At 36.8% G+C, this 25,600-nt stretch overlaps 2 long non-coding RNA genes across 3 annotated transcripts in view; one reads left to right on the forward strand and one right to left on the reverse strand.

Moving 5' to 3' along the window:
• The first annotated feature begins 1,002 nt into the window (after positions 1–1,002).
• On the forward strand, positions 1,003–2,948 carry LOC116287175 (uncharacterized). Its single transcript, XR_004196041.2, has 2 exons — positions 1,003–1,229; positions 2,710–2,948. It is a non-coding gene; the product is annotated as an uncharacterized LOC116287175 (long non-coding RNA).
• A 14,680-nt stretch (positions 2,949–17,628) lies between these two features.
• The window catches only part of LOC116287176 (uncharacterized), a 33,522-nt gene continuing 25,550 nt past the window's right edge, over positions 17,629–25,600 (reverse strand). For both annotated transcript variants that reach the window (XR_004196042.2, XR_004196043.1), the window contains exon 2: positions 17,629–18,188. This is a non-coding gene — a long non-coding RNA (uncharacterized LOC116287176). The remainder of the gene's footprint in view (positions 18,189–25,600) is intronic.

The raw sequence follows: 25,600 nt of genomic DNA on the forward strand, positions 1-25,600 counted from the left end.
TAATATCTAGACGGCTAAAGAAATGTTTGGCATGAATTTTCACTTCGTACTAAGTAAAATAAGTAGCTGTTTTCTGGGTAGATTACTGGAAGGTCTATTGGAACTTTCCTTTTGGTAAAACCAAAACTTTTATTCGCGCTGAAATTCTAGGAGCACCAAGAAGTGGTGATATTTGCTTTTGTCATTTGTAGAGTCATTTATGGCGTGTTGATCCTACATCACTTAATAAGATAACTCTAAACCGTGAAAATATAGAAAAGCCGACCAAATATTGCTAAGAAGACGAGCTGGGATTTCTCGGCTCAAACGGAACGTGATTCTTGCATGACACTTTGAAGCAATGAACTTGGAGAAGTACTTGAGCGAGTCGAAAACAGCTGGTCTGGATGAATTACATTTATCGCTATTACAGATAACACATGAGAAAAGGTTCGAGTAGCCGACGAAATGGGGATATCGGATGGTTTATTCTCTGTGTGTTCCTAGCACTCAACAGACAGGAACTACATTTCAAATAGAAAAACATGCCAACGCCTTCTCGTCAATACAAGTAATAACCAATGTATGAAGTCCGGTATATTTATTGTCAAGGGTTCACTCGTTGAACCATTTAAAGTAAAAGTTTGCCATCCAACTGAAAAGCGCAAATAATTATTATCATAATATTTATACAAATATTTCTCTTGAGGTTGGTCCACAAGGACTTCAAGCTCTTTGATCTGGGGTCCATTTTTTCATTTGAGATTGACAACCTCGTCTGTAATTTATGCCAATTTGCACACCATCCCGCGGCTGTAATTTGTAAAACCAGTTAATCTTAAGGAAGAAGGGTCTATCGGGCGTAACGATCGTGTAGGTCCGGCGTGTCTCTTTTTCTTAACTTTTGACAACCCATCTGATTCATAAAAAAGGCCGCCAACTTATTAATTATCATGCACCCTACAATGGAATCGAACAGCAACTTTGCCTTTAGAAAACTAAAACAAAACACAAAATAGAGAGGTATTATGTTTCGTAGTGAGTAGGGCAGCGATGTTTGCTTATGTTCACTTAAGAAGCACCGCCAAATGTACACTCCAAATATTCCCCAAGAAACAAACGGCTGAAGGAGGTGTACTCCAAGCGCTTGCATTCCCAGTCCATGTGTGCCCGTTCTTAGGGGACCAGTCCTGACCTTCTCATTTCACTCGCTATTTCGCTATTTCGCGACATTGATAACAGAGAGAATGGTAAGTTGAACTTATAATTATGGGGTCGAGACGCTGATTTGGAAAGTATTGGGGGTCCGTTGGATGTCAATATACTACAACAAAAAGGATAAGCTATATATACAGGGGCCCTGGCTTACCCATTGTCCATGCCGCCACCTCTCACTTATATCACAGCCGACAATTCAGATCTAATTTTGTCAATTCGAACAAATTGGTTTCCATTAGAATACTTTAATAGAAGAATGAAAGGGAAAAAAGAAAATGAAAAAAATGGAGTGATAGACTATCTAGGAGCCTGCAAAAGGCACTAATGATGAGACAAGTCGACGTTCAAGTTTTGCGTGATAGCGAGTTTTTTTTTCCTTTTTCCATCCAGCCTTAGTATCACTTGTTGCGATTTTGAACTTTTTAATTGATTGATTTATTTTCCAATTTGAAAACAGGATAATTTGAAGAGTTGAATCGTATCATCAGATCGAAGCGCTATAGTACCTGTTAAAAGCCCTTTGCCTAATGACACTAAAAGAAGCGCTGCTCCGAGAGAAAAAAAGCGCTCTATATCTTATTGACTATAGTCTTGGAAATGCGTCACAACTCTTGACAATCTATAAGATAGCCCTTAGCCTTTGCTAGTGGGCTCTTTTTCCCTTTAATACTCTTTGTGTAGCTTTTTTCCTGCTAATCACACGCAGTTAAGAAGTTTCGGGTTACTTTTGCTCTTAAAACTGTTCACCCTTAAGATGGCCTCCTACAAATGACAAAGTTGGGATTTCGTTGGTCATTAGAGTTTCTATCAATTACAAGGAAATGGCTTGTTTTAGATTTATAAGAATTTTTATCCTAAATCCATTTTGTCAGCATTTCCTGTACCTCTCTATTTGCTCCTCTAAATATTTCCCTTGGAATTTCATTAAATGTCCCAGATAAAACGTTTTTTATTTTTGCTTTTGGAAATGTGATTGATCTAAAATTACTTTGGTCGCACTTTCTCATTCGTCCATTGAGGAGACATTCCTCCAACAACCACCTGTGCTCGAAGTTAGGAAAAAAATATTAAAAACATTACAAAATACCACAGAAAAGAAGAGCCCCAAAATAACGATCAAAAAACGACAGGCATAATTTGACTAGAGATAATTCTTCAACCACTCATCCCGTAAGCCTTATTCCAAGACTCATAATCCAAAGCTAAACAATCGAATCAGAATCTGTTAATTCTCTCTTCAAGTTGCATGATCCATATCGTCGACCGACTTTAAAATCTTAATTATAGCTCATCGATAACACTAGCAATAGTTCAGTTAATAAAAGCATGGTTGGATTCTCTCCCAAAAGTCTCCTATCACTTATAATTTCGTTCGCGTAAATGGCTTTGATATAAATGAGATCATATTTAATACACTAAAGTTTCATTACGGCCCAGGCGATCGAATAAATACACCCACCAATAATAGCTCACAAGTTGGAAATAATCTCATGGGGTCTTTATTTGTCTTAGTCAATGTAGAGACGTTTTGACTGAGCCTGCTGATGCCAAATAAAATATCACCAAGATTACCAAAGTAATGAGTATCTATCGGAAATGCGAGGAATCCTGGCACAAGTGTACCTGTTCCAAGCATCCTTCTATTTAAGGCATACGCATATGTACTTGAAGATCAAGTTGCGATTGTGCTTTCTCTTTTTTGTATTTTTGACAGCGCCAAAAACCTTTGGGATTAAATCATGTTCCGTCCGCGAGCGTTTAAACTGTTAAATTGGTATAAACAGACATTATTATCTTTTTTACTCGAATTTTGGGTGGATAGAGAAGAGGGATTTTTCATTGAATTAATTAAAGCTTCATCGAGATTTTTCGTGAAAGTGAAAAAGCGAAGTACGCACAAATGGTCGAACTGTCGTGGCGTTAGAAAAAAAAAGGTTTTAGGGAATAAACATTTAATTTCTCTCGAAATTTCTTGCCATTTGAGTTAGCAAATACATACGTCCTCCCCGTTTACTGTTGAAGTGAGTAGAGTGAACTTTGTCAAGAGAATATACTTTGATATGTAAATGCGCTGTTCGTATCTTCTTTCGTCGCCAAAGGTTGCCCCTGGGGCATTAAAAGTAACATTTTTTTTGTGATGTTTGGAAGAAACTGTGGTCTATCTCGTTAGAGCCAATTCAGAAATATTTCACGCTATGGTTTATCCATAATGGTTGTTAATGTTTCTGTGTGTTCGTTTCCTCCCATTTTGGATTTTCTGGTCACTCAGGCGCTGGATTAACACAGCGTGAACACTATAAGCCTCCGCTTCGCGGCTTTGATCGATGTAAATATTAAGACGTAGATTTGATATATCATGCTAGAAACAAGAACATTATAACTCATATCTGTATCAGATTCCTGTATTAATAGCCTTTATCTCGATCTTTATGAACAGAAAGTAGATGCGTGTTAATCCTAGCCAACCCCACTGAGCAATTCACGACACCCTTGTGTTGGCGTAAGGCTTATGGTGTTAGGAGGCGAGCAACTGAGCGCAAGCCTTGATTATGAGCTGCGATCAGACATGCCACTAACGGCTAAATATAAAAAACGCTACTGTGGACGATACAGCTTTCATCGACGATTTCATTGGGGGGTGATAAAGATCTTGGTTATTATTTGGAATGGAAATCGTGTAGGGTTTGTTGTAACAACAAGTGCAGACGTGGGTGATATACAGGGCTGTCTGTGCATTAATGCCCTACATGAGACTGAAAGTTTAGGTCAAATTAAAGCTGATTGCTGAAGATAATCTTCAAATCTTTGTTGACTTCGCACCCTAGATATGAAGACTGGCAAATAAAATGAATGGAATTCCGTCTAGCTCGGATTCAACACTAGCCAGCCAAAATGCCTTTCGTGCAGAAAAACTGACCACAATCATGAAACCAAACACCTTTAAAATAAATAAAACCGCAGTGCTATTACAAGTTTTTGTGCTAGCCATCGAGGTTACGAGTTATAATTGTGTTGTTTAAAAGCTGTATTGTTTAGGTGCATCTGGTGAATATACAAGTAAAACCTTACTAATGCGCTCCCGAACACCTTGGGTGGCTTCAAAAGAATTAGAGGCCTAGGTCATAAGCGGGAAATCATCGATCTATCCGACCTGACATGAACAACATTTCTAATGTTAAGCAGGCAGCCCAAGACACTGTCGGTGCGGTTCACAATTATCTCAGATCAATACTTTATACGTTTTGGCGCCTAAATTCTTGAGAGGGGTACTTGTAGGGAATATCAGAGCTCCTCCTTCCTCTTTGGGCTGACGTTCTAACCGCAGTGAAAATATGTTTGAAAAACATTGCAGATAACATGTTCTGTCGGTCCACAAAACACTGGTGTCTGAGGGCTATGTTTTACGTTCGTAAAGCTGGCAGACAAGGTTTTACGCCCGCATTTTTTAGAAAACACTGAACACAGGACATTGAAAGCCCACCAGAAACTAGATGGATGGATCAATACTGCCCAAGTATGTGATGCCTCTATTTTATTATATAAAAATGTAGACATGAGTTGCCGACAGATAATCCGACCTAAACCCATTGCCTCTTTGTACTTGAGCAATTACGAAACGATACGAGTCTGGAATCGTACAGATTGCGCGGCCACGGTTCTGTTGTGTATCATGATTTGTGGTCAGGAGGACCAACTATTTCACTGTATTTAGTTGGTATTTGGCAAAAGGCGGTGCATGTACTGATGGTGATCAAATGCGACGGGGTATAATATATATACGGGATTTATTTGCGGCAGAAGAAAACGAAAAATGGGCTCGAATTTGCGGCCAAAGAGAAACTGTATGTGGTTTCGGACTGTATGACTCACAGCCAATCCTTGGCTAGTTGACCAAGTCTTACAATAAATTCAAAGTGACTAGGGATTCTTTGGTTATCAATGTGGTGTCGGGACTGTATGCGAGTAAAAACATTCATTTGACATCAAGATTAGAAGATTAATGAAGATATTAATAGGATGGTGTATCTCATTTTAGAACAATACTATACAGCTTCCTTTTTCTTTTCTATTTTCGTTGTTTTTGTTTTAGAGATTGTATTTTTGATCTCTTTGATTAAATTAGTATGCTTTTGTGGGCCTAGAAACTCTGGAATCAGTAGAAATGGGTCAATGTGGCTTCATTTTGGTCCAGCTTACTAAAGTTAATTGCAATCAAGGCTTTGTGGTTTGTATTTTCCCCTCAATAGATGGTTCTTTTGCTTGAAAGATAAGCCAGTTTATTATTACTTCTATTACAAATTGATCGAACGTTCATGAATGATTGGAGTTGAATGCAATCACCCTTTTGGTTTCATCTTGATAAACTTTCGTCTATTTGTATTGTATATTAAAGAAAAAAAATAGGGGGAAACAAATGATGAATAAAAGTTCCTTCCTCTAGCTAGTCATGCGGTGGTTCTCTTTTCACAACATGAAAGCCATCCGCTGTCTAAGGAGTTCTTGCAGCAACGCGATTGGCCAGCACACGTTTGAGTGAAACAAGGAAGCCTGCGTTCAATTTTGTGGAGAATAACACGCACAGATGGCGCTATTTGGGATATAAAGTTTCAACTCACAAATGAACACTTTCAAATAAAAAATATCAGCGAATTTGAATATTCAATTTATTTTTTATTCATCAAACTGTAAACTTTTTAACCATTTTGAAATAAAAATTCCCCGAAAAAGTGTACAAAAGGCATCTTGCAATAACCCGGAAAACGGACTCTGAACAGAAGGAGTTTTTTTGCCGAAGCCATCGTAAAATGACCGTCGTGTATTGATAGAGAAGAGGGGGGTTCATTTCCAGTTTGTTTGGAGAGTACAGCTGATTCAAGGATATGGATGTTCCAACTCAAACAAACCATCTCATAAGATTAAAATTAAATTCTCTATTAAAAAAGACAAGACGAGAGAATATCGATCACTGTATCGTCAAAACGACGGAAAGCTGTTTTCAAACATCACATATACGTGTTTTATTCATTGTAAAGTAAGTACTGAACGATAGAATTAGATTTCTTTGTTATTTGACACCTTTTTTTCTTTAGCGGAATTCTAAAAAAAATAACGTTACATCAAGTAAAAAATTCGAGCCGACTCTGCTCAAACTCTTTGGCTGTGATTCCTCGTCTAACAGACTGTGCTTTTTCTCCCCTCTTAAGATGTCCATTCTTAGGTATGCTCTGTCAGTTTTGGGGACAAATCTAATATATTTTATTGGTGTTTTTTTAAGCGTGAAAAGTTATAGTGTTATGTCAGTCACAGCGAGTCGTTTCATTATTGCAAGGTCCACCTGTTATAAATATTTGACCAGTTAGTTCTATTGCGACCCAAATGACTAATGAGCCTCCAGTAAAACCAACATCTCATCGTCGAAAATACAACAACATATGTTCTTGCAGGGTTTGAATATTTTTCTTTTATCAAACGAAGATGAAAATTTGGAAATTTTGTTATGATTTTGATTGACGGTTCTGAAATTGAACCAAAGGGCTATGTATATATAGCCCTGTTTATAACGTTGAGAGCCGAGCTGTTTTCAAGGATTTTCTGCAAATGCAGACCTGTTTTGGATGTCAACGAGTGAATTAGATCTAAGCAGGAGTCCTATGAGAAATGAGTTAAGTTTGGTTGTAAAACAACACCTTGGTGAATTGATATTATAAATAAATACAACTTTCTTTTGTTCTCTTAAAAATAACAATTGTACTTATGAATAGGTTTGGTATAGAACACCACTGTTATGATCTCGAGAACAGACAGAAACTCGCAATGAATCCGTACGTGGTTTGCCTCCTCTCGATTTTATTTTCAGCTGTTGTTAAAACCACCGTTCAGCAAAACTTAAAAAGGAAAAAAATCCCGTTGGAAAAACTTCAGAAGTACCAAATAAAATAAGATTAAATTAAAACAAAAAAATAAAAAAAAAACAAAAACAAAAAAAAACTTGGTAACTGTTTTGTCAAACAAACTGTTATATTTATCGACTTTCTGTGTTTTAATAAACTTGCTTGAGATGCTTTTTATTTCGCCTTTCGGGCTCTAGGTTGTTTGTATTTCACAGTAGGGATTTGAATACACTTTTTTTTACGAATAACACATCTTGACTGTCACTGTTTTTCTTAAGATACAAATCACTGAAATAGTTGTTTTCAAAGTGCACATATTCCTGATTCTTAGCACATTCATTCGATACTGAGCACAAGAGGCTCCTGGTTGACTAATGCTAGTGAATTACAACAGCCATTTACTTCTTCAACGGTAGATTAACCACCCTTTTCGTGCTGTTATAATGGGCCTGTCATCCTACTAAAAAGTTAGCAATATCACTTCAACAAGATTATCACAAATTGGTGCTGTCTAACGCTATAGTGGGCTTCAATTTCATTTTCTAATGCTCCTGAGTCGATGATTACTTCTTCTATATTAAATATACTTGCACAAAATTAGAAAACAGAATGTGAAAGCATTAAATTTAATATGCAAAGGGGACACCATGGGATGTTAGGTTTTCACCGTTCAGTTTTAGAGTGCGATGACAACTTTAAAAAAATTAAATAAAGAACTAAAACAAATCAACAAGAAAACTGTGTTCATTCCCTTTTCCTTTTTATTCTCAAAACTCGTCAGTTGTCGTTCTTAGTGAATATTCAGGCAATTTTAAAGCTTGAAGATTGCCTAAATTTCATATTAGATTAATCTGTATGCTTCACCTCGCTATAAATTTTCGCGCACACGACTAAAACTGAATTCAATTGTATGGAAGAATTGATAGTGAAGCGCCGTTTTGCATAATCTGGTTCTTTCACGCCGCCTTCTCCTGTTCTGTGCTTAGTTCATGCAGTGCTCTAGTAGCCACTTTTACACTGTTTCTAGGGCCAAAAAGCTTTTTTTTCCCCCAGAAACATCACGAATAACATACCACTACATTTTTCTGAAACATATCCTTGGTAGACGACGGGGGTCCCTTTTATCCAACCCTAAACAAGTGATTAAAATAACTTTTTATCTCTGCACGATTCACTGTTTTAATTCTTTCCAAAATGGCCAAATTATGTTTAGACCTAAAGTCAAAGATTTCTTCCATATAAAAAATTTAAAATACATAGTTAAAGACGCATCAAGTTCACTATCTTAAGTGGAATAAAACATTACAGATTAAGGAACACCATATCAGTACTTACAATTAAGGCAATTCTACACCTTGTCTTTTTTCAGTTGTAGGGGAAAAAATGTTCAAAAGAGTGAAATTTCTTCGCCGATCGATTCTTTGATAGGCGGATTATTCCCTAGTTCGATATTCCAAAAGCCACTAGAGTAAAATCGTATGAAAACGACTTTTTTCCCTTTTTCTTCATATAGTCAGGTTTTCTTCCACCATGATTCGTTCTCTTTCTTTCTTTTTCGAAATGACAAAATGACAAATTCTTAAACTACCCCTTTCCTTTTCCCTCCCTTCTTCTCTTTTCCTTTTTTCCCGTTTGGCTTTTTCTTTTCTCTTTCTTTCCTCTCAGTTATTTACATTTCCCCTGGACAAGTTTAGAAGAACTCTCTTTTTTTACAGCAATATAAAAACTCAACTGAAGACTTATAAGAGGTTTTATTAATATTATCGACGTATGAATTAAGCAATTTGAGAAATTCGCATGGGAATACTAACTAACCGACAATCACTTCGACATTCATTGTATTGTAATTCTTTTTCTTCTCGCTGCTCTGGAGACTAAGGAACAATTGCAGCAAGGGCGTTTCTCTAACTTGTCAGTCCGTTATTGCACTGATGTGTTCTTTTTTCCTCGATATAAAACGTGTCGCCTCCGTTCTCCGTACTTGTCCCATCGGTGGATTTAGAACCAAGTTTGGCATAACGACCAAAAGTCAACAAAATGACGCTAGCATCCGATAAAGGTCTCATGCAGTTTAACCAAGTAATTAACAGATCAGGTAATATGTCTGAGTGTGTTGACTTTAGCCACATTTATAACACCCTTCTCATAAACGCTTGACAGATGTTCACCTTGCTAAAATAGCAACACGGTCCCATCTTGGTTATCCTTTCCTGTGGAACCTTGAATATCGCCTTTGGGGTGTCATATGCGGATGTTTGTCCAGTTGTATTGACACCGAAAATATTTGTCGTTCTGGACAAATCTAGCCACCTAGAGCTCCCTTGGCAGGCCCTTCTCAATGCTAGTGGTTTATGTCTTCAGCGCTTACCGGGGTTACCAGACTTATTCAAATCTGCAAATGCAATGATAGACCAAGTTTGGCCGGAATCCCTGAACTAGATTCTGAATTAAATTGCGAATATTGGATATATTGTTAACAAGTGATGTCATCATCCCACACGGAGTAACTAGTGATCAACTCATTAAGAGATTTTCGAACCGCCGGTGATGGCAACGAACAAGGCATAAAACCTGTTACGATTAATTGTTTTAGAAAACGAGTCTTGTAATTATAGGACCCTCCACTTGCCTACCTTCCCACCACCCATTCCAATGTCTCATTTTTTCTTTCTTTTCAGTCACCGTCTTCCTTTCTCTCCCTTCTTGTTTCCCTCTAGTCTTTAGTAAAGTAGCAACCCTTTTGGCCCACCCAACATAACAACAGTGACAATCACAGCACGAAAACTAACTCTGCTCTTTTCAGAATCCAAATAATTCTCTAGTGTTAATTAGAAAGAGTGAGCTGAATCCCTCACTACAAATGATTGTATTACACCTCGGGACGGTTATAATAATGATATGACATGTACTTTAAAGCCACGCGCCTTTATTTTGATTAGGACAATCGTTGTGGATAGCACCTTTGAAAGGGCCGTAACATATTGTTCACATGTATACAGACCGCGGCCAGGTGTGTTCACTGAAGCCTCCAATAACAATGGTTTATTTTGATTAAAAAAGTCCAGCAATGTTCTGCGGATTGATAGGTGTATAGTTCATAATATGCTCATGAAATTCATCGTTTATTTTAGCAGTTTTATTGGGTATTGACAAAGGGTCTCGCACGTAGCGCACTGACACCAGCCCATGGTAGCTGCGGTAACAGCTCACTAAATCCCATTCAACTCGTGGGAATATTTTGCGAGCAAAACTCAGGCCTTTTGAGTAATTTCTGAATTCCATGGCTGTTCATTATCAAAGAGTCCTGAAACGGTTCCAGTTGAGATCAAAATTGAAATAAACTATTTCAGTTTTGAACTTGAAAATTAATCTTCCTACTCTAAGGTGTTCGGCCCACCGACTGAGAAGCAATCATTTCCAATCAACTTTCCAATATTCTCATCAATGGTGTAATAAATGTATGTGTACTACTGGCTCCCCGGGGCTCTCGAAACTTCAAAAAAAATCAATATTTTTTGTGTAAAAAAAACTTCAGTAATTGGAACAATTGATGATTGTTAAAGAAAATACAGAGAAATATGTGGTGATTTGCCCGAGGCTATTGCCGTACAAACTAAAAAGATACTTCGAATAGTTGTAAAAAAACTGTAATTTCATTTATTCGTATTTTTTTCTGTTAAAATTTTTCTTTGCCATTGAGTAAACTTTGTCCTTAAATATTGCCACTATAATAGTAAAGGAAGCTTTGAAATTTCTTCAAATTTTTAAATTTTATTTTCAATGTATTTGAAAGAATTTCCACTGCAAGCTTTCTATTTAACTTTGATAGCATAAAGTTCATCAATAAGCTTTACTCTAAGGTGTTAATACTAGATTATCGTTAACACTTTAACGTATTAATCCACGTTCACAAACATTCACGGCGTGAAAAAAAGAAATCTTCTTTGTTTTATCTATTTTCAACATCAAATCCAATCAAAATCCAAGACTAGTTCATCTCGCGAGAAGCGAGGAAGTTTCAAAATCACTGATCAGGAACGATCGGTTCCCATGGGATATTTGAGCCAAGGAGCAGATCTTTCTCTCAGAGATGGCGTCAGATTTGATCACATCAATGCTTGGATGAAACAGATAGACATATACTGACCAACGGAGTGACTGAGAGAGGATCTACACACAGTAAAGGGCGTAGACCGTTCTCATGCGCAGCACCACTCACTTGTTGTCTAGATAGCGGCCGGAGTTCATTAAAAGTCCTGGTTGGTCAACACTTTTCAAAAGAATGTGGGTAATATACATCAATAGACATCCTTGTTTGCGAAAGAGCGGATGAAATAATACAACTCTTTCTTTTCTCATGTATGCTTCGAAATGATCTCTCCGTGCATCTGGCTACTTTCCCATGGAGATCATACGATTAACACTTCGTTTGAGCCTGATGTAGAAAAGCGCTCAACATGTTTAGAACGGCCATATCTTAATGAAGTCGAGCTGACCTGTGCATATCTTAACCACGAAACGGAAGACATAGAACAATCAAAATAGACCTTGACATAGATATGGGAAACCTAATAGTCCTTATCAGCCAGCCATAAAGCTTCAAATAAAATAAGAAACGAAAAGTTGACTATAATTATTTCTAATTTGTGACGATGCTCTTGATTGGAGAAAACAATGCCAATCAAGACCGATAATCGTAACTATATTGAAAGTAATCTTCTTTTGGCCATTTTCACCACGATTTAAAAAGGATGAAACTTTTGTTGGGTTTTATCGCTAGAGAAATAGGGGCCAGTTTTTTTTAGGACAAAAGCAATTAGTTTCGTTCTTTCGGCACTCTCTTATAGGAAACCCGTTAATGGCTGTAGTTTGTCTATTGATTGACTGTGTGACTATCACTACATCCCGGCGCACGCACGCTTTCTTTATCTACATTATATAACCTTATATATTCGATAGCTTTAATGATGATTATATTTCGTTGCCGGAATTTGGTGAACAACACCTTGACTAAATTTAGCTTTATAAACTTTCTAATTCTTTTATACACAAATATGAGAAAATCTCATGAAATGTTAACGGGGTTCTTTGTTCGGTTGAGTGACGGCGAGTGGGCGAACTGTAAGATTTTTTTAACTTTAACGTTGTCTTCAAAAAGGGAAAAAATCATTGTCTTATCATTGTCTCGTGATTAATGAAGAGAAAGAAAGCGAGGTGTAAATCGCTCTTGCTGTTGAAGTTCTAATTTTCAAATTTTTTTCCCAAAAATTTTCAAGTTAAATTAATTTTTTCCGAGATGAAATGTTATTACAGATCTGGAAGGAAAGACTTTAATATGTCGGTGTTGTTAGGTTTCATAGCGGATAAGTCGATTTGGATCTGCGACAGCTTGGAGATACGGAGCGATAACTGCATCAGTGCATATGTAAACTCGATAACCTAATAAACTTTTCGCATTCAATTACGTGGAACGTTACGTTTTTGCGAAAGCTTCGGTGTTTTTATTTTCCATTTCTATCTTTTCTTATTCAGTTCTTCGTTACAGTTCGTAGTCTTATTTCTTATTCCCTTTTTTTGCTTTCTTTCTTTCTTTCTTTTTTTTTTAGTTAATGTGAATTGTCGTGTTTGTTTGTAGGTCGGTATTCGGAATTACTTGTCCGGTTAGTTATGTCTTTTTTCTTTTTTTCTTCTTTCTTTCTTTCTTTCTTTCTTTCTTTCTTTCTTTCTTTTCTTTTCTCATTCGTTCTTTTTTCCTTTCATTTTCATTTCCGATTTTTTTTTTCATTTCATTCTCGGTTCTTTTTTCTTTTTTCTTTCTTTCTTTTATTTCCTTTCCTTTCCTTTCCTTTTTATTTTCATTCTTTTTCCTTTCCTTTTTTTTAATGGAATTTGCCACGTACCACCGAAGAGCATTTGAAAGATCAACACAAACACATGAACGAGTCGAAGATACCTATACTTCTTCTTACATTTTAGTACAGTTTGCCCATTAAAGTATATAGCTAGTTTTGCATACAGATTTGCGTACATCTACATATATACACTAGTGTGGCATGGTAATGTCACTGGTCTATTAAAAGATATCTTAGGCTGCAGAATACAATTATAGATGTCACCTTGAAACAATTCTCTAAATTTGCTCGGCTCCAAAGCAGATTATTGATCAAGGGGATCCCTAACAGGACACAGGGATCCCAACCCTAAGGAAGTTTGACGCAAAAATGACAAATCAGAAAAAGAAAAAAAAAAATCAATAGCACAATCAATTTATTCTGTCAATAGGTAAATTGGACAATGCATTCATTGCCTTTTTCCTCTTCATACTCTGAAATCGCAAAAAGAACAAGAAGGAGGAATTAGAAGTAGGAAAGGGAATTGTGAATGAAAGACTAAACCTGTCTTGTAACCAAACAAAAAAGAAAAGGAAAGAAGAAAAAGTAGAAAAAATAAATAATCAAGTTCAAAAAGAAGAAATCAAGCCAAACGTTTATGGGATGGTTTGGGGGTGAGGGGGGGGGGGGGGGGGGGGGGTGGTGGTAACGGTAGGGGTGGGGTTAGGGGGTAAGGGTGGGGGAATGGGGTGGGGGTAGCGGTAGGGGGGTGAGGGTGGGATAATATACTACATTTCCTGTAGAAGCTAATAATAAACGTAATAATAACCGATTTTCGCCTTAGAACGAGCCAAGGGTTTCAAATGAAGTTATTATGTAATAAATTATTATTGATCGATAAATCATCCCCGAAAGATTATAATATAAGTGTTACACTCGCCCATCCTAGCTTTCCTCTAAACTAAGCTGCAAAATATTCTCGCCATTTAATCCTAAGTAAGCTTAGACCCTTTGCATAAAAAGTTCTAATCATATCCACGTGCACCCTCAAAAACTCTTTTCATTGCACAAAAACAAAAGAAGCGTTAATGAGGTCATGGTTCTATTGCATCATTGTGAACCTGCCTAACTGCCTGCCTGCCTGCCTGCCAACCGACCAACCAACCAAACAATTAACCGACCACCCAACAAACCAATCACCCTTCCAAATAACCAACCGACCAACCAACCAACAATTAACTAACCAAAAGAACCACCCAACAAACACTAAACTTTACAAACAGCCAACCAATCAAACTGCCGCCTTAGCAAACTAATCTATCAAACCATTAACCAGTCAAGGATACTTGGCTTGAACTGAAGTAATGACTCCAAAGATGAAAATACTACTGTCTCTATCGTCTACTCTCTATATAAATTTTAATATGGAAATAAAAACGGCTCATGCACTTGATGAAGAAGGCCTGCCTACATGTTCCATATCCATTGCAGCTGCTGATGGACAGATTATTTTCACATATTTGAAAGAAAGACACGGACAATTATAGCAAGATAAAACTGAAAAGATAAAATCAATATGCTAACCAAACATCCCCAACTGTTCCACCCCTTCAAAATTAAAATTCATTTAGACTCATGGACAAAAACTGTTAAGAATTGTTGATATTTTTCAGTGAAAAACCAGCATTTTTATGAATCTAAATTGCAATTCAATTCTTCTTTCAGCACAATGTTGGTCCAAACAGGTTTTACTGAAATGTGGCTGTTTCTTGCCAAACCAACAATTGTTTTAGGGGGATGGAGTGTTTAACTATTCTCACATTTTAAATTTGTTCAAGATTGTAGTCAAGAAGGAAACCATACATCTCAGATGGCTCTTTGGGAATAGATATCTCTATCAACTATAACATGTACAGGAGATTCTTTTTTTAGATCATTAAAACAAATTTGTCTCTTAGTTTTGTTTGTGAAGAATAGACAATGTTAAACTATCAGATGTGATATACACTTGATTCAATGGACGTCAGATTTACTTTGCACAGGTCATAAGAGTCAAATAAAATATGTCGTTGATGTTAATCTCGCAGTAAAATCTGAAGATAATAGAATGAAAAAAAACTAATAAGTACAGCTATAGCTTACCTTTGCTGTATTCCTCCTTCACTAGCTACCCTACCCAAGGATTCTCTCCCTTCTACTTTCAACTCCCAACACACAGTTACTACATATGCGCACACGTAGTTTATATGGTATCCCATGATGCAGCAGGGACACATTTGTGAAACAGCTCAAAATACATTTGATCATATGGTCTCAGCTGAGAATTGTCTTGGAATGCAATGAATTAACGACAAGGAGATACTCGCCGGCAGCCATGTTGGATGATAAAGCTTAACAACGAAAAGCCCGCAGGGGTTGCACGATGAAGGATTGACCTGAATTTGATCCATGCAGGGTTTTACATGGAAAAAGTAACCCTAACACCATGAGCATCTATGATGATATGTTTGGGACACTATATACCGTGGCCAGTGCTACTAACATAAAACCGAGATACTACACATTCCTATTACAGACTGAGTCGCACACAATAGTGATCTCCTTTTTGGTATCTAAGCTGGAAGACGTTTCTATAAGATGACCCCATCTAACCGCATTGTCAAAGAATGTGGTTGCACTTCCGGTGAAGTGGAGGTAGTGATGAGATACTTGGGGAGTGACAGGGGAAAGATACACTTTACCTAGCTGTATTTTCGTTTTCCTTCAAATCAGAGAATATCATTTACTTGCAAAGGTGCAACTACTTATACAATACATAAAACATTTTTTATCTAATGTAGGTGATGTCACATATGCAAGGACAAGACCTATGCAAGTAGTTCATCCGATCCTTACCTGTCCGTCCTTGACTTACGCCCGTTCCAAGATTTTCTCAGGGATTTTTGGAATGGAAAGCGATTGCACGGGCGCGGATGCAGGGGTGGTGATGGGGTTGGCTAGATAGCCATCCCCCTTTTTCTAAAGTTTCTCAGCATTTTCCTTAGTAAACCCCCCCTTTTCCTCGCATTCCTGGTAAAACCTTTGTAATCGTCACTCCCCTTCTTAAATTCCTGGATTTGCCACTGTATTGGTTTAGTCTTCTAGTGTACCTGTTCTATACGGCTTGGACGGTCAGTGATTAAATATGCCTCAATCTTCAATAATCCGACGCGGCATAACCAGGCACTGAGTTCATTTGCAGTTTAGTAAGAGATCATTCATTAAACATGACTAAAAGTGCTTTAACATATGTATATATTCACGTACATGATTTTTTACTATTTCAATTTTTATGCCCATCATTGGTTATTATCTTATATATTTGATTGACTCTTAATGTTATTGTTCAAATGTTAGTGAAGGAATACACGATAAGACATGCCTGCTTTCCCCCACTCCTCCCTGTGTCAAATTCCAAGACCCTTCCAAAGAACGTGTTGTTTGCCACGCACGTCCTGTTCCATCAATTGACAGAACGTTCCAAATAACATAACGTAAATGAGCTAGTTTGATTTTGTAATCTTTTAGTTACCAAGACTGCGGTTGTTTATATACCTCACAGATGGTTTTGCGTTCTTCCCCATCATGGCTGAACGTTTATCAGAGATTCTGGTTTCTGTGGTGAAAGAAATCAGGTTGGGTTCTGTACAAACTGTTCTAGTTTTATCTTGTTTACTTGTGTATTACACGTGGCTTTTGTGCAGCTAACAAACATAGACTTCTACTGTTACCTGCTTGAATAAAGAACGATAGGAAGGAAAGGAAAAGAAGGATAAAATAAGAGCCAAAAGAAAAGAGATTTGAGAATTCAAAAGAAGAGAATAAAAGGAAAGAGAAGAGCAGACGCTTGCAACCGTCTTGTCCATCTTGCTGAACGGCGGTGCCTCGCATTACAATCATTCATAATTCAATATAAGTGGTGATGATTTTCGATTACGTTCATGAGTGGCATTGCTTGAAACTCCGGTTCATAGGAAATAAAAGTGTCAGCCATATTTAATCAATAGCAATTCACTTTTGCATTCTACAATTATTTCTTCATGAAAGGTTAAAAATGGGGGTCGTTTGGGTTGACAGCTTGCTTGAAATTTCATTATGTCCAACCCTTAGACTTTGATTAATGTAAGTGTGGGGTAAGATTGCAATGAGTAAGGTAAAGAGGGAAGAGGATGCGATGTAGAGTGTTCGATTGTGAAGTCATATGGGTTGCATTTCTTGCTTAGCCTGCGTTGAGAGGGGGGAGATGGGGGGCAGGTGAAAATTTAAAATGTCCAGAATAATTCTTAACACCCCCCTGAAAGTCATGCAAAAAAATACGATCCCCCCTAAGCAAGGCCCCCTAATTGTTCTGATAAAAATTTGCCCATACCCCATTTTTCCTACCAAAATTTTCCTGGTGCCCCCTTAATTTCACCTGCCCCCCTCCCCCTCTGACATACATTATGAGCGCAGCCTTATTAACAATGATAGGCACAGAGTAAAACTTAAACTATAAGAAAACCAGTGCAGCTAGTATTTGAGGGATATTACAGATTTGAATGTCACAAGGAGTGCATTTTAATTCCGCCTTTTTGAGGAGTGGATATGGCTTGGGATGGACTGCACTGTGCTGAAGAGGGGTGGGGTTGGGTATCCAAAGATATCTGCGTAGTCAATTTAGCTGACAAATATTTAAAAAAAGAAGAGAAAGCTTTATATTGACAATGAACCAGAAAATACCAGATTTACAATTTATGAACCACACTTTAACATTGAAACCTGTAAGGCCAAGGGACTGACCAACTTTAGAGCCTCAGTGGCAAGGTATAGTTGGCCAGTGATGCTTGTAATGAAAGAAAATGAAAGCACATTTATAGCCACCAACTTATCGAAGTGTTGTTTTTTCTGCTACTAGGCCGGGTTGTTCAAAGCTGGATTAGCGCTAATCGAGGATTAACTCTATAGGTCTTATTAAGAATTAACCCAGGATTATCACTAATCGGGCTCTGAACAACTGAGCCCTACTATTTTTTTGCTGCTGCTAATGATGATGATTATACTGTTACATCACTAATACGGGAACCAGCAGGAACAGCATCAGTACTAAGGGGTCTGAATGTAAGGTAGCTGTAGTATTTGTTGCATCACCACGAGCATGCCGATTAGTAACATCAGTAGCAATTATCAACAGCAACAGCTTGCAAGAACAGCAGAGTGCCACAAGGGTTTTTGGCAGTGGTACCCGCACTAACTAAAGACAGCAGAAGCATCATTAATATTTTGAAAGAGCGCGCAGTGGTACAGGAGTGGCACCAATACTTAGTTTTGCAGCCGTTGTCGGAAGAACAAGAGTAGCAGCAGTGAATAGTAAATGGTGAAATAGCAAACCTAAGTAGTAGTGACAAGCCTTGTATAGTCGTAGCTAGCGGTGCTGTATTTTGATGGGGCAAACAATGTCCAAAATACAAATACATATGATAATAGTATGATTCAGACACATAGGGTACAGTATGAGAGGGACAATTGGTTCGCCAAAAAATGTCCCCTCTTATTTCGATCGACAAACTTATATACACCTATTTCAAAAACTATTTTCTTACCGAATAAGGGATGCTATATAGAAAGTGAACGTTAAAGGTTCAAAGGCTTTTATTTTCCACACTTATCTTGTTACTGCGTAATCATATAAACTTACAGGTATTTACAGTGGTAGGGTACAGGACTACAACCCAAATTGGTTAATAAAGAAGTACCCTGTACCCTAGCAAGTGCACCATTACCATGTAGGAATTTAGTATTTAAAGTATTCTTATTTTTTTAAGTTTTTTTTTAATGAATGTTAGTTAAATGGTGGTTTTGACTTCAATATTATCAGATATCATTCGAGATGCACATGTATTCCCTTGGGTAGCACTCTTTATTTACAAGACTGACAACCTAGCTGTATACATAATTCTAGAAATATTGTATTCATAATCATCTTATCACGCGGATGATTTAGTTTATAGCTTTCTATTTGCTTTTCTATGGATAAGTCAGTGCCATGTTCCTTTGGACCCCTGGGATCTTCAAGTTTGCAGAGGGATCAGTAATAACGTACTTCTAGGGTAAAAGTCCAAACATTCATCTCCTGAAGAAAAGCGGCGGGTAGAGAAGAAACCTACACTGCACCACCAGCTCAACAAGACTAAAATAATCCACATGTTAAGTTGGCTAGGGCTATGACTTTTATCATTTAACAAAATGCCAGCAAGAACCTTACCACTGATCAATTAAAGTTAGAGGGTCTGCTGGAAAGAATCGCCTTGGGGCAACAAAACTAAGACCGACCGATATAGGAATCGAAAGAAAACAGAAATACAAAAAAATAAAGAAAGTAATATTTCTTGTTTTTCAATAAAGAAAATCATTCTTCATTCGTAATCCGGATCACACACGTTCGCAGATTTTGAGCCAAACGTATGCTTTATATGAGTCACGTGAATGAGCATGATTCTGACGGCGATTCACGCACTGAGTCTCTGTGGGTATTAAGACAAGACAATCATGTACAAAAAAAAAAAAACAAAAAAAACAAAAAACGATAGAAGTATTCCATGCAAAATATTTTCAAAATATCTCGATCGGTAAAGATTTATAGAATTATAATAACATAATGTCGAGGAAACTGAATGAGAATGATTTCGTGATTTTTATATCTACTGATAACATATTCACGAATCAGGTACTTGAATTATGAAATTACATTTCGTTTAAAATTTCAATAGCATCACGAAAATACCCGTTAAAGAATAGATTCTAACTAAAGGGAATACTGACATGTGGTCTGGCATGATCTAAAAAGAAAACTATGCAGCCAAATTATAGGGGCAGGTTTTTGATTAGTTATCTTTCTATAACTTCCTCAAAGGTTATTTCAGTAACACTGACACAGTTGTTCGCATCTTGGTTGACCAACTCCATCAACCACAGTCAATAAAGATGATTATCAGGGAAATATGTGCTTAATTCTGTAACCATAAATCTGTGATTTACAATTGAACTACGATTTTGTTTGTTTTGATGTGGAAACTCTTTTCCATGAAGTCTAGCCTTGTTTAGGATATACAATACTAATTGCTCATCAATGGAAAATGGAATAACATTTTAGTGTTATAACAAGAATAGCAGCTTCTTTTAGCTGCACGCGAAGTGCAAGCTCTAGACCACATTTACTTTTTGTCTAGTAAGGATAATAGCAAGGGCGTACCTCTCACTACGTACGTTCAGTGGGATAGCATCAGTCAAGAGCAAAATGAAAATTCCTTTAATTGGATCAAACTTGAACAACGACTTTTTGCCACCTCAAAGGTCTTTCTAAAACCATTAACATGTATCAAAATATATTTACAAAGGTGATTATAGTATCGTACTACTTTGTATCATCTATGTTACATTGAAACAACAACATTAAAGACTTAACTAGATAAAGTTGGTCATGGAATTTTCATTAGTGCACAAGTACAGAGAGAGTATACCATTGATATATGCTCACAGGAGGTCTAAAAGAGAGGATAAGGAGATCAACTTGATCTTGCTGTAAATACCTTGAAACTTGTCATGTTAATACTACTAGAAATTCTGCTTACATTTTGGTGTATATGCCTGTCTAAATGCCAGATAAACGTCTTCTAGAAAGCTACTAACAGGTACTTTTTTCTACTTGCTGCTGCCTTGAGACTAGTGACTAAACTAGTGGTGTACCAGGATTGGGAAACTATATAAAAAACTTAAAGAGTGAGCCCAAACATTCACACAAATAAATGTCTATTAAGAAGAAATTCCATAATTTTTTATTCAGTTTATTTTTGCATTTGATCATCTTTAAAGCCATCAATAATGAGCCAGGCAATCGAAGTTTTCGGTAGAAAACTAACAGTTACGTCATATGTGGCTGTAATTTTAAAACCATTATAAACTCATAGTAAACCCCAACCCTTCATGCAGAGAGACCAACTTCGATTCCTTTTGGTCTGAAATTTTCCATTCATGTATATCCTTCAGCACGGTGGCATGAACTAACAACTCTCTTACGCCTGTCTATACATCCTTCTGGCTTGTTTCTGTGAATGTTGCCTTCATTAGTGTGCACATATGTTTGTTCTTGTATATAAAATCATGAACAAGCAGTGTCCAGCTTTACTGGTTTTTATTTGGGCTATTTTGTTAGCTTTGTACCGACAATTAAGCTATTTTAAAATCAGGGGAAAACTGTAAGGTTGATATTGATATTGGTTTTCACGGCGGTCATGTTGGAGGAACTTAAACAAAAGAATTGTCAATGAATTCTTTTGTTATATCCTCCAACGTGGCCACCGTGTCGTTTGTTATTTAATTCTCTTGGGAATGGTTGAAAACCATCAATAGTATGTATAATACATGAATGTAACACTTTATGGCCAATGTATCTTTAAAAAAATCTCTCTGGCACTTAATGCTATTTTCTCTCCTACTGCCTTTTTTACTATCATAAACTTTTAAATGTCTATTATGATCCTATACTATGCAATAAACTTAAGAATTCACCAGTGACTCAGTGTTTGCCTTGCCTTTGCAGCAATTAAAGTTTAATCAATCTTAATCAATATCCAAGGCCTCGAACAAGTTTGAAACCTCAAGAAAAAAATATGTAGAAATGGTTTTGTTCAGGAGTTTCTTGTCCACATTCCCCCCCCCCCCCCCCCCCCCCAACTCGGTATCATTGACTAAATGTTTCATCAAATATAATTGATGGTCATTCAGTTCGACGACCACTTTATTTGGGCGGCCAAAGATGTTCGGAGTGAGTGAAGTCAAGAAGATACACCCTTCATCAAATTGAACTTGACGCTTGCCATATTTGAAAGGTCAAGGTGTATTTTTTATAAAGAATAACTCGATATAGGGCTTCTCTATGACATTTTCAATAAGCTCTATAAACGAACCATTCCACGTGTAGAACATGTTTGCTTTTTTTCGAGTTTGCTTGAAAAGAGAAAAGAAAATTTCAACTCAAAGCTGAAGTTCCTCGAAATTTTCTGTCAAAGGCATTTAAGAATCTGTCCAAATGTCTAGATATGGTTTTCACGTAAACGTAAAACGTACTACTGAAAGCGCAAGTTTTTCTTGACATTGATAGGGACGATGAGGCATGATCAAATGAAGGTCAGAGAAAAACCACAAGACCTATTCTTACTAGTCAGCAGTACTCATAGACATGGATTGAGTAGTGCTTGTCCTATCTCCTAGCAATAACCGACATGCCATGTACTGAAAAACATACGTTTTTGTTGCTGTGGGCGATTTTAAATTCATTCTTTGGGTTCAATGTAAAAAGGTTCAAGCATTGTTCCTGCTTGTTTTCTGGTTTTCCTCCATCCGTAAAAATCAACATGTGAGTTGAGTGTTTGTAAATATAGGATGTGGTGGTAGTGTGATTGGAGCGAACGTCACGGAAGAGCCCCGTACGGGCCCTGATGGTTGTAAAATATATAGTACGAGCAGAGTACAAGTAAAGAAGCAAAGCAAGGTAAATCAGGTCAGATTAAATCAAAAAGTTTCATACCCTTATATTCACTTTAAAATCTTTTCGTTTGTCGTATTTATGATTTGGCCCTTATCTAAGGTGTTGCTGTATCGTTGGCGGTTGTGGTCGTTGTGGTCAGTGGTCAGACGGGTGTAGTGTTATTGCATTATTTTGTTTAGAAATCAATAAAATATTTTAGTTATTTTCAGCAGTGCTCATCTTTTCATTTTTCTTGTTAAAGAAGTATTCTTCCTCATCTGGCGGGTAAAATATATTTTTAAATGAATGAACTAGAACTAGTTAAAAATTTCTGGTGTCTGAGAAAATCGAACGAGATTGACAAATCCAAAAAACTGTTTCCTGCATGTGGTTTGTAAAAAGTGATAGAAATGCTGATAAAACAGAAAGTTATAATATTGAAATATAGAAGAAAGAGAAAACTAAAAGAAAAAAGATCTTTATCGATTGAAGTAACGTTCCTATTCTTCAGTTCTCAATGGCATTTTTTTCCATGTAACCAAGCACAGAATTTCAAGTTCCCTTTTTAGCATTATTTCATTAATATTTATTTGCCTTCTTATTATTATTCTGGTTCCGTAATGATAGGATGTAGATCGTTCAGCTTAGTCCCTTAATACTGGTTAAGATAAGGGAGGCAGGCATCAAATCAGTCAAGATTCCCCCCGCTAATGTCTTTTCGTCTTGACTTCGATTTCCTTATGGCTTGTCGTATCAGAGTTGGTACGTTTAATACATTTATGGTACTTATGTATTTCGTGCTACGTATATGTAAATACAAATATCCATTGAGATTCATATTTGCTTTTGACCTTCAGATACTGACATCTGGAAAGATTAACACGATGGTATAAATAAACTGAATGAGAGACAAAACAAAAGATCGCTGACTGGAAACAAAACTGGACGCCGTTTTAGGAAGGGTGACATCTTTATTCTAGCTCCATTTCAAAGATTGAGTTATCGCTCTAAGTAAGCGATTAGGGAATCAAACGATCAGTAAATAAAAGATCTAAAAGCACAATATTTTTTAAAGATAGCGTAGGAGATAAGGATTCTGGATTAAAGTACTACGAAAATAATGAAAAAATACTATGAAAAAATAATAAATGCTTCGTGGAGTAAGGGAAAAAAAATTGCTAAAAATGCCCTAGGCTAAAGAAATGACGTACTAATGAAAGAAAAATGGTAACTAATTGGTTATTAATTGGGAAAAATTGCATCATATACAGATGATAAATGCTTATTGAATTAGAATGGTATTCATTTAAGAGATTAGGCTCAAATCTAAAACGCGCGTAATAGATTTGGACCTAAACCTTAGATGACTGTAATTAGCTACTGAAGGCTAATGTCAGGCAGACGCTGGCTGTCTTAATGGCAAAAGACCCCTGATAATATCACAGTCAATAATTAATGCAAGGCTCTCTTTTAAGTGAAAATGGATCTAATTTTGCGTGCTATCAAACTGTTGAGTGCTGCGTCCGTTTTGTCCCATCCAAGCTGTCATCGAGTACTTTGGATGGTTGGAACTGGGCACAAGTTAATGGCGGAGGAGCACGCTACGACGAAGAGTCGCGCTCCATTTAGACAAACTTCAAAAGCATCTTGACTCGAAGAGGATCTCTAGAAGAAGTAGTTTGAGCAATTAATCGAGCAAAAAAGCCCTCGACAATAAGGCTGCCTGTTTCGTGAGGATTATTGTCGTTATCACACATCATATTGGAGCTGTCTTGTCAAGGAGAGAAAGAGGCGTGGAACAGGCCAACTGATTTTGACCTTTTGCAAGAGCTGATACACACATAGACCTTTGATGAAATGCAGTTCGCATGAACTATCAAAAATGATTGACGTCAACTGAGTGATAATTCCTTAAACTCGTATAGAAAGCTCTCCACTTTGATGTGCTTTTCACTCTGTTTTGACAAGGAGAAAGAGCAGCGCTCTCATGTTTCTACTACACCGCTTAAAAGCTGCTACATTTCGTATCAATTCGCATAGACCGACGCATTGGCACAGCCACCAATACTCTGTTTATTTTCACTTCATTTCCGGTTCTCGGAGGGTCACGTTCTTTTAGCATTCTTTGATAGCTTTGGGACCTTTTAGACAGAGAGACGTTGATCAAGTCCGTCCAATTATTACAGCCGTTTCCGGGATTTTGTCTTCCAAAGGAAATAGATGGCTTACATCTTGTCAGAACACAACTGAAGAGTCTGTAAGAAAAATGGATTCCAATCCAGTCCTTGACCCTCCTAATCAAACGGATTAAGGTGGACCTGGCTAAATTAAAAAACCCGCAACTCGTACAGAAATAGATAAGAAACAATGCTGCCAAAATTCAAATTCAAAATTCAACAAAATTCAACAAATTCAATTAGCCACGAGTTTAAAACTTTTATGAGTTTCTTTCTCGAACTTTAAAGGCAAATAATGACGTGTACTAATAAAGGTTCTCTTCTTTACGCCAATAAATCAGAAACTATAATTAAAGGAAGAAGAAAACAATTGTTTACAGAAAGCAACAGATGATGTCAAAAAAGATCACCCAAAATTACAGATAAAATTCTTCAAATCAGCCAATAGGCCAGCTAAATGCAACTGATTAAGTTCACTCAATGGACTCTAATAATCTTTTTTTTTTTCTTTCAACAAAACACCCGAGTTTTTGTAAAAACAATGTTTTCTTATTATTTAACCTCAACAAACAAGGAGACACCGGAGTAATAAGTTTAGATTGTCATTATACGTCATTAACTCAATTTTTATTTTACTTTATTTGATTTTTTTTTGAAGGAGGTTTAAAATACGGAGTGGATATATTCTCCTCCCTTGTATATATAATAAAAAATAATAATAAATAAATAAAAGGAAAAAAAATTATATAAAGTTATATTTAAGGATACCGTTCCATTATGGCCGAATTGCCGTTTAAAATCGAGTACAGTGTAAGTATCTTATTTGTTGATAATTTTTATTTCGAGTTTCTATTTTAATTTATCAGAATTTATTCAGCGTTTTATTTGTTTGGAAGTGTACGTCTTTATCGAATTTATTTCATTTCATTTTTTTCTCATCACACTTTCTTTTCGTCACGAACA

The sequence above is a fragment of the Actinia tenebrosa genome, unplaced genomic scaffold, assembly GCF_029948245.1.
Source record: "Actinia tenebrosa isolate PJP-AT-01 unplaced genomic scaffold, QUT_ActTen_1.0 PGA_scaffold4__44_contigs__length_22323623, whole genome shotgun sequence".
Lineage (NCBI taxonomy): Eukaryota > Metazoa > Cnidaria > Anthozoa > Actiniaria > Actiniidae > Actinia > Actinia tenebrosa.